The sequence below is a fragment of the Epargyreus clarus genome, unplaced genomic scaffold (genome assembly GCF_041222505.1).
Source record: "Epargyreus clarus isolate Ecla_fem2 unplaced genomic scaffold, WU_Ecla_fem_2.2 ptg000027l, whole genome shotgun sequence".
NCBI lineage: Eukaryota > Metazoa > Arthropoda > Insecta > Lepidoptera > Hesperiidae > Epargyreus > Epargyreus clarus.
Genome location: NW_027332234.1, coordinates 12,406,668 through 12,422,200, shown reverse-complemented (window position 1 = coordinate 12,422,200; position 15,533 = coordinate 12,406,668). Strand labels below are relative to the sequence as shown.

Here is a 15,533-nt window from a genome sequence, read left to right as displayed (position 1 = left end):
TCCCTAAAATATTTGAAATAATTATTTATTTATTATAGTAAATTACGTTGTATTAGTTATTTATTCATAAATTTTCTCTAAAAATGTTTTTAATTGTCAAGAATTCAAAAAAAGAACTTACTAATAAGCCGTTTGTGGCTTCATGCAATTTCAAGGCGGCGAAGTATCTTTACTAATCTATGATTGCCACCCTATATTTACACCACTACATTGCACCGCGTCATGATTTTGCACGAAATATGGACATCTGTAGCAGATTACGCTCGCAATTCCGCTACGCATCTGTTCGGCTGGTTTTTGCACACCATATGTTCCTTGAAAGGACAAAAAATGTATATACAATATTCTATATCACTTCCATCATATACTACAGCAGAGAATTCTCTCAAAGCCGAGAGCTGAAACTTATTTTTTATTGTGTGGAACCAAATAAAACTACTTTTACTGCAGTGAACTTAAGCTAAACTTTTCTCAATAAAAGTGTTACATAATATGTGTATGTTGCACTAATTACATACCCATAGAATATCCTAAAGTCAAATAAAACAAATTTTTTTGGAACGTCACTTTGTTTTTCATACTTCTCAGAAAACCTTTTCATTCCCCATGTCATGGGGGTGCATAATATATAATTCGCCCTTCTTAGGTCGTCCGAAATATTTTTCTTAGAATGACATCACTAATCTAACATAGACCGCGCATACAAAATTTCAGCTTAATCAATTTAAAGTAAAATAAAAGTTTGTATAGTCCACGCCAAACTGCTAGTCCGCTCTGAAGTTGTTGCGAGCAGTGTAGTCATACAATTTACTATGGCGACGCGATTCATTTCTATATTCAGAGCGGACTAGCAGTTTTACGCGGACTATAACAAAGTAAAGTACACGTAGACAAAGTTGCGCGTTAAAGTTAGTATGTTTATACGACACTAAGAAGTCTAGAAACCAGTCCACAAAGCCAGGCAAGTGCAAAACATAATACGATTACATTAAACAGGACGGGGACCGGTCAGTGGTGTGCAGGGCTGTCACTTAACATTAAAGTTAACTTAAAAAGTGTGTTAAGTTAAATTTAAAATGTATTGTTTTATAAAATAAAAGTAGCAAAGTTACTACGGCCTATGGTTATCTGCCTTCAACCCCAGATAATATAAGCGTTGTATAGTCCGCATAAAACTGCTCGCTCTGAATATAGAAATGAATCGCGTCGCCAAAGCAAATTCTATGACTACACCTGCTATGATTCTCAACAACTTCAGAGCGGACTCTCAACTTGGCGCGGACTATACCTGTGGTTGACTACCACGTTGCTACCCTGAGGACTAAGTTGAAACCCCTCAGATTAGTGTGTCTTCCTTACCACATTCTCCAAAGCGAAACAGTAGCGCGGAACACTGTTATTAGGCAGAAAAACGTGTGTCGGTGGTGCCTCCGGTGTTAAACCACGAAGAATTCTACCATCTTCCATTAAAGATCCGTACAAAACTGGACATAAATAGAAACAATAAGAATAATACATACACTACTTAGTTGATGAGATCACTTAAAATAAATAAATAGAAGCTTGTGTTGGCAACCCTGTTAAACAGATCTAAAGGCCGTTACACACAACTTTTTCAAATGCGATGTAAGCAAGTGACATTGCTCTGTCGTATTAGTTGCATTATCTGTGTTCCAGTTTGAATGATGCGGTAACCATACTTGTTTATATGGTAAGTAGCTGACTCCAAGTATCTTCAATTCTATTTAGATTTGATCGATGTTCGGTTTGATTTGTGATCGAATTTGAGTGATCGAATCGATCGAAAATCTTTGTTTGTGAAAATCATGTCTGTATCAGATTGTTTTTTTTTAAATAATATGGGAGTATATGCCGCGTAAAACTGCTAATTCGCTCTGAATATAGAAATGAATCGCGTCGCCATAGCAAATTGTATGACTACACCTGCTCGCAACAACTTCAGAGCGGATTAGCAGTTTGGCGCGAACTATAGCAGACGAGCATGTAGTCCACCTAATGGTAAGTGGCTACTGTTGCCCATGGACATCAGGAATCAACCCCAGATAGGATCAGATATTCCTACCTGAGGTCGGCCACAGATGCACTGCTACCCCTGAGGACTAAACTGGAGCGCCTCGAAAAAGTATGTATCCCTTACCACACCCTTCAAACCAGAACACAGCAACTTAACACTGCTGTTGTTAGGCAGAAATTAATGCTGTGTGTAAGTGTCCTAGTACTCGCATACCATAAAGTCGTTATTTGTGACATCACGTGGGCTATATATGTTTCTTTTGAACGTTATGAGAACCTTTATCTACGAGATAGAAGTATGTAGGCAAAAAATACTATTTAGCATTAAGTCTGGTCTTATACCGCGACTTTGTGTTGGTCAAATAAATAAATAAGTATATAACTTGATAAGACAAGACGCTTTCTACACTCACAGTCCCATACTAGGAATCCCTGTATCGTGGGTGCCATGGACACACAGATACAGATACACAAACATCCAGACCCAGAAACAGAAACCTAAATTCATCATTTAGATATCTATCTGGCCGGGGATCGAACCCGGGACTCCCTGCGCCTCAGACCGGTATGGTGACCGCTCCGCCACGAGGGACGTCACGTCGGATGGTAAAACTTTCTCTTCGCCTGTATTTCTTTCTATAAATATCGGAGGTATACGTCATTTACGGAAAGAAGTATTGGAGACAAATCTATAACTAGAAAATTATTATAGAAAAATAAAGCTTATGTCACTCCTATAATGTACACGAATCCAACGACACATCTATAAAATATATGAACTCTCTATATCCCTATATCTAGAAAATATATAAACTCGCATATACTTTGGGTTTACGTTCAATTGTAATAAAATTATTGAAATAACCCTATAATGACTAATAGTATGTAACTACGTACACATTTTATAGTAGTTTAATAGACATTAGTTATACTTTTTACAATAATCAATCATAAAAACGTATTTTATTCTTAACCAACTTAAATTAGCAAATGAGGAAGTTCGTCTAATGGTGTGTTGTCACTACCGCCCTTGGACATCTTTAATCAACCCTAGATAGGATTAGAATCCTACCTGAGGTCGGCCACAGACGCGCCGCGATCCCTGAGGACTAAGCTGGTATGCTCAGAAAAGTATTTCTCCATACCACACTTCGAACCAGAACACAACAGCGCTTAACACAGCTGTTATTAGGCAGAAATAGGTGAGGCGGTGCCTTCAGTCGTACCACGAAGGGTTCTACCTACCTACATAATTACACACTACAATTATCTAATTATCATTACTAAATCGACATAATGACAATTATCTTTACAAGAAACGATTGACTGACGTTCCAAACAATGACCTACGCCTACAACGGGGAATGCGCGTGCGCAGCAGAAATGCGATAAGCGGACCTTTGTTGATCGTATTTGGAGCAGAAATGGAAAATAATCGCCGTGTCGCTATCGCTGCCTCAGTTACGCGTACACTGAGATACTAGCAAGTTAATTCTGTATTATTCTGAGTAAAGATACGGATACTTAAGATAAGATAAGTAGCATTTGTAGTCGAAATTTCTGACGGGTTTTTTTTATATAATATAGGAGTAGCAGACGAGCATGCAGTCCACCTGATGGTAAGTGGCTACTGCCGCCCATGGACATCTGTAATCAACCACAAATAATACATATTCCTACCTGAGGTCGGCCACAGATGCGCCGCTACCCCTGAGGACTAAGCTGGAACGCCTCGGAAAAGTATGTCTCCCTTACCACACGATTCAAACCGGAACACAGCAGCGCCACACTGCTGTTATTAGGCGGATGGTGGGGGAATAAAAAAGTTTGGGTACTTATGTAGGCATGTGAGAACCTATGGTATTAATAGCTGCATTCATACCTATCACATTTAGAGAAATAAAAAAATATTTCTTTACGCATGAAAAGTAATTAATTATGTGTTACATCTGTTTTCTTAAATTATGTGTTAGAAGATTTTTTAATCGCGACAAAAGTACCTATTGCTTAAAATGGACGCGCTATGTGTATTATCAGGTAGTATATCGAGAATATTTTTTATTTATTTTTTCTGCCATAATTATGTCCTATATGGTTACACAATATTTATGAACACAAAATAAAATCAAATTAAGAAAAGCTTATTCTAAATGTGACAAAAGAATGAACCCTATTTTTAAAAAGCTTGAACTAAATATAACTAATCTCTATGGCGTGGCGCGCCAATAATTTAACATGATTATTTATCTTGCCGAGCTTCTTGACTGGGAACGTGTATTGTTTATTCCATAGAAAGTTTAAAAACAATTAGTTATTCATATAGAGTTGTTATTACCACACCTTCGTTGACATCCGCAACGCGCGAAGCATTTGTAAGTATTTGGTAATCTTTATGGTAATGAGTTGTATCACACTTCCGAAGTTACTCTATTCTATTTTTAAATTTAATCGTAAAGGAAGGGACATGAATGTAGAACGAAATGGACGTGCTATCGTAACACTAACGTGTGCGTACATTTCAATGGTATTATGTGCACAGTTCGATTAACAGTAACATGTAGTAAAGTAACACGAGAATTACGAATTTAATCATGGAGTAGGAAGGGACGTGGACATAGAGTGAAATGGATGCGTTATCATAAGACTTACGTACATTTTACTGGTATTATGTGTTCTGTCGATTAACAGTCATTTGGGAAACGCGAAAGTTCTTAAAAGTTTAAACGTGTAATAGGAAGGGACATGAATGTAGAACAAAATGTATATGTTATATGTATGTATTATGCGCTCATTCTATTAACGGTTACATGTAGTAGAATAACATATGAGTTCTTGAGTTCAATCGCGGAGTAGGAAGGGACATGAATGTAGAATCAAATGGATGTGTTATCGTAACATTTGAGATCAGAGTACATTTTATGTGCAGTGACGTGACACATAAACGTGATTGTTGTGAGAAATTAATGTTAATCATACATATGTACAGCTAGGGCCGATTAAGCACCTAACAAAGGACCTGCAAAGCTGATAGGTATTCTAAAACTATGAATTAGTTAAAAAAAAAAATTATAGTAGAAATTCTTATATAATTATATGGTACAATGGTCCTAACTCCTTATATATGAATGTATAGTGTATATTCATAGATTAGTAAAGATACTTCGCCGCCTTGAAATTGAATGAAGCCACAAACGGCTTTATAGTAAGTTCTTTTTTTGAATTCTTGACAAATGAAAACATTTTTAGAGAAAATTTACGAATAAATAACTAATACTGCGTAATTTACATGATAAATAAATAGTTAATTAATTATAGTATCGCGAATCGTGAATTTGTTAATTCCCGCGAGACTTTTTATTACATGCATGTGGCGACTCCTAATAACTTTGTTCCTGTTAGGTCGACCTCCAACAAAGTTCGGCGCAGCGCTGACGTAATGTAATATTAAAAAGTCAGCCATTAACATTTAAGTTTTGCTTATAAACACTAAAATTTTCGGACGCCCTGCTGTTCAAAACTGCTTTGGTACCAAAAATATCAAACGAGCATGCAATTTACGTCATATTAAAGTCTAAATGCCTTCCATGGAAATCTGTTATCAACGCCAGATAGGATGAGGATCCTATCTCGGGTTGCTACCAAGAAAGTATGACTCCCTTACCATACCCTTCAAACCGGAACACAGCACACTTAAGACTGCTGTTAATAGGCAGAAATAGGTGTAGCAAGTGTCGCTGGAGTCGAACCACAGAGGGTTCTATCACCATAGATTAGTAAAGATTACTCACTCCTAACAAGAAAATGTACCCAGTTTTGAGAATTGAAATAGTTGCGTAAAAAAGTTGCGCCACGTCTCCGTGCTAAAATGTCTCTAAAATATTTGAAATAATTACTGTAATATTATGTAAATTACGCAGTATTAGTAATTTATTCGTAAATTTTCTCTAAAAATGTTTTTATTTGTCAAGAATTCAAAATGGTACTTACTAATAAGCCGTTTGTGGCTTCATTCAATGTCAAGGCGGCGAAGTATCTTTACTAATCTATGTCTATCACCTTCAATGTTTATAATCCCTTACCACACCCTTCAAAACAGAACAGCCGAATTTATACTGTTATTAGGCACAAATATGTGTAGTACGGTTACGTAAATAAATTCCTGAGAAAGCGTATCGTACAACTCGTACACTGACAATGTAATACAATGTAACAGACAGACAGTTGGACGTTATACGCATACCAAAAAATGGCGGCGCGTGACACATTCGCAAATTATGCCGCGAAATAATAACAGTGGACGCAACGCATTATTGTTTTTAAACTAGTGAAGAGGCGTGACTTTGCGTTGAATATAATAAAAAATATTATGATAAATTATTGGTATTTTTACACGCTTTATATTAGCTTTACTTGTATGTTTGTCAGTGAGTAATTCCGTTTTTCACAAGAAAGAGATGCGTAAAAGCGTGGGGTGCTTTTGTAAATATCAAAGTGTTGGCCCTTCTGCTCATGTCTGTCAGTAAAATATGTATAACTACCGAGAGTGTGCACCCCACGCTTTTTTTACAATTAAATATATATATTTTTTGTTGTTAATACAATTTTTCATTAAAAAATTTCTAAGTTTATTTTATATTTTTTAGTTTGATTTCTATAAAAGCGTGTACTTTAGTTTTTTTTTAATTATATTTATTATACTAATCTGGTATTTGCATTCTATTGAATATTGACAACAAAAAATGCAACCGACTTCTAGGTCACTACAAAGTAAAAAATAATTGAGATAAGTGCTGGATTAGTCCATATATCTGAACCTCGTCCTTTCTTGAAGTCGGTTATAAATAACGAATATTATGAATATTTTGCATACTGTTTAGCATTGATATAGTGTTTTGATTTTAAAAATTAAGAAGTTTTCATGTTTATATTTATGATAGCTGGCTTTTTGGCGTATTTAGATAATTTATTGCATGATTTTTAATCTGTTTATTATTATTATTCTATCTATTTTCTCTAAACCCAAAAATATTTTTTATTATATTAAACCATAGATTAGTAAAGATTACTCACTCCTAACAAGAGAATGTACCCAGTTTTGAGAATTGAAACAGGTGGGGAAAAAAACTTTTGCCACGTCTCCGTGCTAAAATGTCCCTAAAATATTTGAAATTATTATTATAAATTATTTAATTATCATGAAAATTACGCAGTATTAGTTATTTATTCGTAAATTTTCTCTAAAAATGTTTTTATTTGTCAAGAATTAAAAAAAAGAACTTACTATAATAAGCCATTTGCGGCTTCATTCAATTTCAAGGCGGCGAAGTATCATTACTAATCTATGTATGAAACCTAATTTTTTGGCTATTTTCAGGAAACCAATGCATTTTTATCCGTAATCCTTATTCTGTTAACTCGGATTACAAAAATAGCATAGTACGAGTAGATGTATACGAGAATTACAAACAAACAAACGAACATTCCACGATGCACTATAATGTAAACATTCAACCTAAAATATTCAGATGATTTAAAACGCACGATCATCAATTTTTCATCTTAATTTTCTTTTCTTCGCATTAAAAGTGAAAACCAGCTGATTCGTGTTTCGAGACTAATCAATTTCAATGAGCGACGTGAGTGTCGAAATGGCAGATAAAAGTGGTATACATTTGTTGTGGTACGATCAGCAGCATCCTCACATCATTTTTTTTATTATGTTTTTTATTATGTAAAACCAAACAAGCTTGTTTTCCATCTGATGGTATTGACGTTTGCAGCCCATGGACATCTTTAATCAACCCCAGATAAAATGCTTATCAGAAAAAAAATTGCCACTTATTTTATTCTAATAAATTAAAAATAAGTTTCTAATATGTCCAGACACATATTTTCCGGTTCGAAGGGCAAGACATTAAAACTGAATCTACATTGATCATTTTAAGCTTAGGCCATGATGACAGGTGTCAATGCCATGTGTCAACTGTCATCGGAACTACACGCTCGTTCAAAACTTTCACCACATTAAAATATCTGTCAAACCTATTGCGTAAGGACTTAAATGATTTGTTAATTAATTAAATTGTCGTCTCGGTAAAATTAACACAATAAATGTAATATATTTTGGATACTGAGTAATCCTTTACTATTTCTTTGTTTCTTTTTTTAATATACTTTCTTTTTTATATTTTGCTACGTCTTGCAATTAAAAAAAATATACAGATCCTCCTCTTCGAAGGCGATTAGGAATACTGAAAGAGGTCTAAAGTCATATGATAATATCAAATAATGACTACCTGGTATTTCCATGATAAAAATATTTTTAGCGATTGGGATTCCCAATTTGTAAGTTAATCTGCTTTGACAATCTTATCACCCTTTGCAGACAAAAACAAACATACTAGTACTATTGATAACATTAATAATACTCAGTAATAGGCTATTTTTATGATGGTGACCTAATTAAAATTTGCATTATATCTGAGTTCTTTAATCAACATTTTAGATCGTTTTTAGAATTCCGTTGGCAATGGTAAAACGGGGCACCATTACATAAGATTATCTCTTGAACTTAATAGCAATTCCAAATTGTTCTTATAACAATAAATGTGTTTGGACATCGTGAATTTTCGGCGATTTTCAGTTTATATATAAAACAGTAATAGGTAAACCCTTAATTTTCACAATACATGTAGGCATTTCCATCTATAGCTCCTACATGATAAAAATATGTTAAAAATACTATTATCTATAAAAATACATAGAGCTAAAGATTTCATGATACGGAACCCTCAATGTGCAAGTTGGCCTCACACTATACCGATTTTATTTATATTAACGTAATGAACATTATAGTGCCCAAGGATGCGAAACGACCCTAAGATATTATATAAGAATGTGTTACAATTTACTTTATTATACAATCTGTAAATTTACGAGTATAATAATTGTTTAAATGAAAAGATAACGTTATAACAACTAGATTTTCACAAGATTTCACGTGATGAAAGAATGATGACTTAATCTATCTTCAACCATTGAATATAGACGTAGATAATAAATCACATTTTCTATTAATGAGTTCTAATTAAGCAGAAGTTTAAGAGTACGTAATTTAAGGTATTTTATTTTTATCCCAATTCTACATATTTTTTCGGAATTTAAATGCTAAGATATATTTAAGAACTGAGCACTCTTAAAACTATTTCCTTTGTTCAAACTTTCAAAGAACATTGTTCGGAGCGTATGACCTAACAGATTCAGCACAAGTCCTACAACATCACAAAATACAGTCTACAAGAGATGTAACTTTTTTTTATAATATAGTAGTAGCAGACGAGCATACAGTCTACCTGATGGTAAGTGGCTACTGCCGCCCATGGAAATCTGTAATCAACCCCAGATAGGATTAGATATTCCCACCTGAGGTCGGCCACAGATGCGCCGGTACCCCTGAGGACTAAACTGGAACGCCTCGGAAAAGTCTGTCTCCCTTACCACACCCTTCTAACCGGAACACAGCAGCGCCTAACACTGCTGTTATTAGGTAGAAATAGGTGTGGCGATGGTGCCGGAGTCGAACCACAAAGGGTTCTACCACCTTCACAAACTTATTATGTAGTCACTATGTGGGCTCTCTGAAATCAGCGCCGTGGTGCAACACCATGGCATCAATGCTGAGTGAGTGCCTTTTCCATATGCATTGTATACATACAAGCATAGGGATATGCTGTAACGTATCTAGTAAACTGTTGTATTTTTATTCGTTTGTGTTGTCATGTTATGTATCTTGAGTTTTCTATTTACCTATAACCCACTATTTCGTAATTAATTAAGGATTTTTCTCGTTGTTATGTGTGTACGTAATAACGTTATTTCTTCTTTTTCTTCTTAACATTAGTATTCTTAAAATATCACAAAGTACTACAAAGTGCACAGCACAACAGCCCACAATCCTTAATCACAACAAAAACTGGTCGCACAAATACAACATACATGCGTCAGATACAGTTACTCATCTCTATGGCACAGGAAATAAAGTTGTGAGTCGTTCAGACATCGTAGTAAGGAATAGCCTTGAACCTAAAACAAAGGAATTTGAAAATGAAAGTCTGATTCGATTTAGAACGAGGTGCCTTAGACCTTGGGAATGGGGGCAGGAATTCACTTTTTGATTTCAGAATTAGATAAGTAATGGGTTTTGGAAATAATGCCACTACACTCACGGCCTCACATAAGGATGGCTTATGTCGTGTATGTCATGAACACATAAAGTCGAATACACAAATATCGAAAATAGATATATAAATTCATCTTTCAGATTTCTCTCTGGCTATTGTGAACCCGGGAAACGGGATCTTCACATAGAAGTAGCAAAGGAGAATACCGTCTATCTGATCTGGTGAGTTAACGCTGCTGCCCATGAACATCAGTAATCAACTCCAGATAGGATTGAAATCCTACCTGTAATCGGCCACAGATACGTTGCTACCACTGAAGACTAAGTCGGAACGCTTCGTGTACCTAAGTTACCTCATTCAAACTAAAACACAACAGCACTACACTGCTGTTATAAGGCAGAAATAAGTGTGACTGGTACCTTCACAAGCGAACCGCGACGGCTTCTACCACCTCTAAATTAGCTTTAGACGCCATAAACTTTAATAATTACACCTAAAACTATTACCAAGTGAGTTTATATAAGAAAGAAAGAAAGAAATCACTATTAAAACTGGATTGAGCGGGCCTGAGTGCACATTACGTTGTATCTCGTAATATTCGTTCGGAAAATACAACCGGTTTTTGAGTACCTAAATATATTTCTTTGCTTATAAATAATCGAGTAACTGACATAATGATTAGCTCACAGCTGCCTTTTTGTATTCATAAATGTTGTTTTAACATATTTTGTTTTATACTTAAGTGGTAAAGAGATTAAATATATACTTAGGGCTATAGAGCCTTAGATAATTAAACGAACTAATTGGTTGGTTTAATTATCTAGTATAGAGCGGACATCGTCAAATTTTCATATAAAAACTTTCATCCTCCTTAACTTGTACCTCCTTTTCATCACCATTTTAAGCTGATTGAGATTTTGTATTTAAGAAAAAGGTTATTACCAATTAGTAATAATATTGATCAAATTGATCATACGTTTTGGCGCCTCCGTGTCTTTTATATATCCTATGTGGTTATTGCAGAGTAATGCACTTTTAGATTTATGAAACTCATTTATCAAATATATTTTTTATATTTTTCTTGAGTCTAACTTAGAGCACGATATACCTACATATATTCCTTTATAAGTAGTATATACTCCACATTTCAAATAAATATGGGAAAATACTAACAACGGGAATGTACCGGAGAACTGACAAGAAAGGATCACGAGTGGCGATTACACATAGACAAAAGGAATCCAGATAGCCCCTGCCAACGAAAATATACCAGAAGAACCGTGCCCAGCAGTGGGACAGTAAATTGACGACTATATAAACGAACATAATTACTTAATTATTGAATTTGTCCCAAGCCAATCAGTGAGCAGCCAACTGAACTGTTAATTAGAGCAAAACTAGCAAATTAAGATCTTAAATTACAGATTGATGCCATATGATATCATAGCATGCTATATTGTTTCAGCCTCTATCATATGACAAACATTGTCCTAATAATGTAGCGCGGGTCGAGGCCATCTTTATGAATTATTTAATTATATATTCGAATATTTGCCATGGAAGCCTTCGAAGTGAAACCGGCAGACAGTGGCGTAACTGTACCAAGAAACCCGTGGCAAATTCATTGCATGTTGCCTTAAAAAAATTTCGTTCACGAATACATATTTTAGGGTTTGTTTGGTCCTGACGCCCTTTTTTTCGCTGGTTTATACACATTTGTGGACTTTGGGCCGCGGGCCCCGTCAGGCCGAGGGCCCTTGACATTTTCGCAGTCTTACCTCTAGTTACACCACTGCTGGCAGTCCATCTGATGCTAAGTGGCTAAACGTCACACGTTGATGAAGCGCCACTGCCAAAGTTTTTTATGTCTGACTGTTACTCGGTTCTCCACATCTTAATTAATTGGATCAGTAAGCCTACGCGCTTCAAAATATAAGAATGGTAATGTTGCTTGTATACTCCCGTTGGCTCATCTCGTTTCTTGGCGAGTGTGTATAGCCGGCTTAATCTAACATATGTATGACAGTGGTGCAAAATGCAAATCCTATCGTATCACGAAGAGAGACTTGATTCAAACAAGTTGAAAGATTAAATTAGCAATTCATTTGTAATTTTCCAACCCATAGATTTATAATATATCACAACTTTAAATTTAATGCTACATACATGTCCCTTAAATTTATTTCATTCATAAAATATTTAAGGAAAATTTAACGCGATTCGCTAACATATAATTCAAACATTATTAATGTTACTTAAGCAAAAATACACGATCTGATTTTATTCGCCAAATTATGAGTCTTTTTTTAGTGTTTCGATAAGATCCGTTGATTTAAGGTTTTAACAAAAAAAAATTTTTGACGTTTACTTGTCATTGAAATTCTAAAGGTATGCTAAGTATTTATTTCTCGTAATTCTCTACATCTTTATGCATAATCTGATCGCAAAATGAAACCAAGGTTTGCACATGACCCACTGACAGACTGACAAATTGCTGACGAATATTGTGATAAAATTTATTTAAATAAATACGTACTTCTGTTAGTACAAGGAAACTTATTACACGCTTTTTATTAGCTTCACCTGTATGTTTGTATGTTTGTTTGTATGTTTGTAACCGACTTCTTTGGGCGCGATTTTGACCCACTTTAAACGGCCAGATTTCGTTCAAACTTTGTAGATTTATTTCACAATTATACTATTTACTGTTCCTTAATTGATTCCTAGATTCATTTAGATTTTCTACTTTTTAGTTAATTTTATCATATAAGCGTGTTTTTTAGTTTTTTGAACTATATTATATTTTTTATATGAAGTGTTCTATGGGAACGGAAATCCTACTGATAGTGTTTTATTTTTAACGCTTATCTATTTTATACATAAAAATGTTCTTATTAGTGATCGAAGATAAAAATACGATTGCAGTAAGTGTATATTATTAACTCTCATTCATTAATTAAAATACGTTTTTCCGCACTACGAGTACTGTGCCTCGTTAAGTTAAACCTTTTAAAAATATTTGAATTTATGGTTCTTTTTTACATTATAATAAACGATACGCAAACATGACATCAATAATATAGATGTGTTTCAATGAAATAGTAATAATACACAGCGAATTCAATAAAAACTCATTAAAAACTTGATTAAGTATATTATTTTTTATAAAAAGTGAGAACAAAAAAATACTTCATATATTATTCAAACCAACATAAATTATCTTCTTTAGCTAAAAGAAGGTAAAATATAAAATGAATATCAGCGAAAAAAGTATCGCGAGTACAAATATTTAGCTTGCGTGATCGAAATTATTGAATGCAAAAACTTGGTCGCGGAAGAAAATTCGGCATGTCGAATTTTAAACGCTTGCTCTAGAATCTATGATAAAACTGTTTTGTTTTTTTACAAATGTGGAATAACGAAAAAAATTCAGCTTTATTTTTATATAACGCTTACCGACTTAATTTAATCCCAAGTAGAAATACCACTCGCATTTTGAAGAGTAGCTTACGTAAACATAAAATAAGCAGTACGTACTCGTATTAAATCTAAAAAATGTTGGCTGTAAGAGAAAACAACTTTTTTCAAATTAAAAAGTTAACTTACTTAATCTGTACCGAAGAAATTCCCGATTCCTTACAGCGTCTATCCACAAAACACTACACTGCACAAATCTACGTTCTAGAATACGATAGTGTTCGAAATTCAAAACGTTTTCAAATTCGCGATTTAAAAATGTGTACCAGCAGCGCGCGCCACGCGTACAGCGGTTGCGCTCTCTCGCTCGACTGACGAATGGCGTTCCGGAATAAATGAAATGAATACACACAACTGCGTACAGTATGAGCCATTCCCAACAAGCATTCTTTGTTTGAGATAAACATTATTGTGGAGGAAATAATCGCTTTCTAGTCAAATTTTACGTAGCTGTGGCATCTCGACTCTTTATAATTAGCACGGAAGTGATAGAAGTATCAAAGGAATGCATATCATCTCAGATTGAGAAAGGTTAAGAGACCATATACTTAATATTATCTATCTCGTATACCTAGCTCATATACCTTTGAGAACTTTATAAACTATCAATCATGTGGGTTTCCTAAGGACGCTTATGTGATGATTCATTTTAACTAAGTATAGCATCCAGAAAATTTGAGACATCTTGAAAACTTGGAAAGAAGAACCCGGCCCGACACATGAGTCTAAAGTACATCACTGTGCTGTCATACATTTTTGGGAAATACAAGCATGGAAATTCGCATCAATAAATTAAGAACAAAGGGAGGGTCCCTTGTTATTATTTAGGGATATAGGTGAAAACCTAAGCTCCAGGAAATGCCTAGGAGGAACACTCAGTACCTATTGATAATTAAAATGACGGTCAAGTTCTAATTACTATAATATATATCTCATAGGTATTATAAGTTATAATAAAAATAAATAAGAGTAAATATGTTATAATACAGGTAGAGGGAGAGCTCTAAGGGGACCAAGCCTCCCCCAGTCTCAAATCATGTTCTAAATCGTTTCCATCCCCAAGCTGAAGGGGCGACAAAATTTTATAAATAGGATGACTTAAACCTCAATCCGTGAACTTTTTTTCGCAACTCCATTTCTACTGTATTTATTTCGAAGACTTCATTCTTTTTCCTTCCTTGTATTAAGTAAGATAACACTTTCCACCAAATACCTTACCTAAAGGCCCTATCATAATATTATCCATTACCAATTCCATAAGAGAAAGTAAATGACATTTACTTTTTGTTTTAGAAAGTCTAACATTACCCGTTATTAAGATTTTCAGAATTGATTCCAAAAACAAAGCGTTTAGTAGTCTCATTAGTTTCCTTGACAATGACTGACTATTATTTTAGATTTTCATATCAGATTGATAACACTTGAATTTAAATTTAAGTATTTAATAAAATGTAAATGAAATTATTTCACACGCATAGATTTCACTGTACTTTCTTATTTATATGCTTACTTTTCTTAGGGTTGTCATCTGTGTAATCGTTATAATAAAAATAGGTTGTAATTCACAAATAAAATAAATTGTACTTAGAAGAAAGTAAACTGAGTGACATTTTATGCAGTAACAGCTCTATGCATGTATTGTATTTTTTCATGTGTCTGTATGTATGTATGGTATTTAATAATTAATTATTAAATATTTTACTAGGGATACGTTTGTTATATTACACGATATGTTATAACCGTGTGTTCATGGTGGTGTGTCGGTAGGGCTTTTTCGAGAACTTGACTGACACACTACCGCTTGTATACGTTATATTCAATGCACAGACATCTATTAAAATA

At 34.3% G+C, this 15,533-nt stretch overlaps 1 protein-coding gene across 2 annotated transcripts in view; it reads right to left on the bottom strand.

Moving 5' to 3' along the window:
- The window catches only part of LOC140753803 (SH2 domain-containing protein 4A), a 66,813-nt gene extending 52,811 nt beyond the window's left edge, over nt 1-14,002 (bottom strand). For both annotated transcript variants that reach the window (XM_073088591.1, XM_073088590.1), the window contains exon 1: nt 13,821-14,002. The gene's annotated coding sequence lies outside the window, so the exon portion shown is untranslated. The remainder of the gene's footprint in view (nt 1-13,820) is intronic.
- Nucleotides 14,003-15,533: the final 1,531 nt, after the last annotated feature.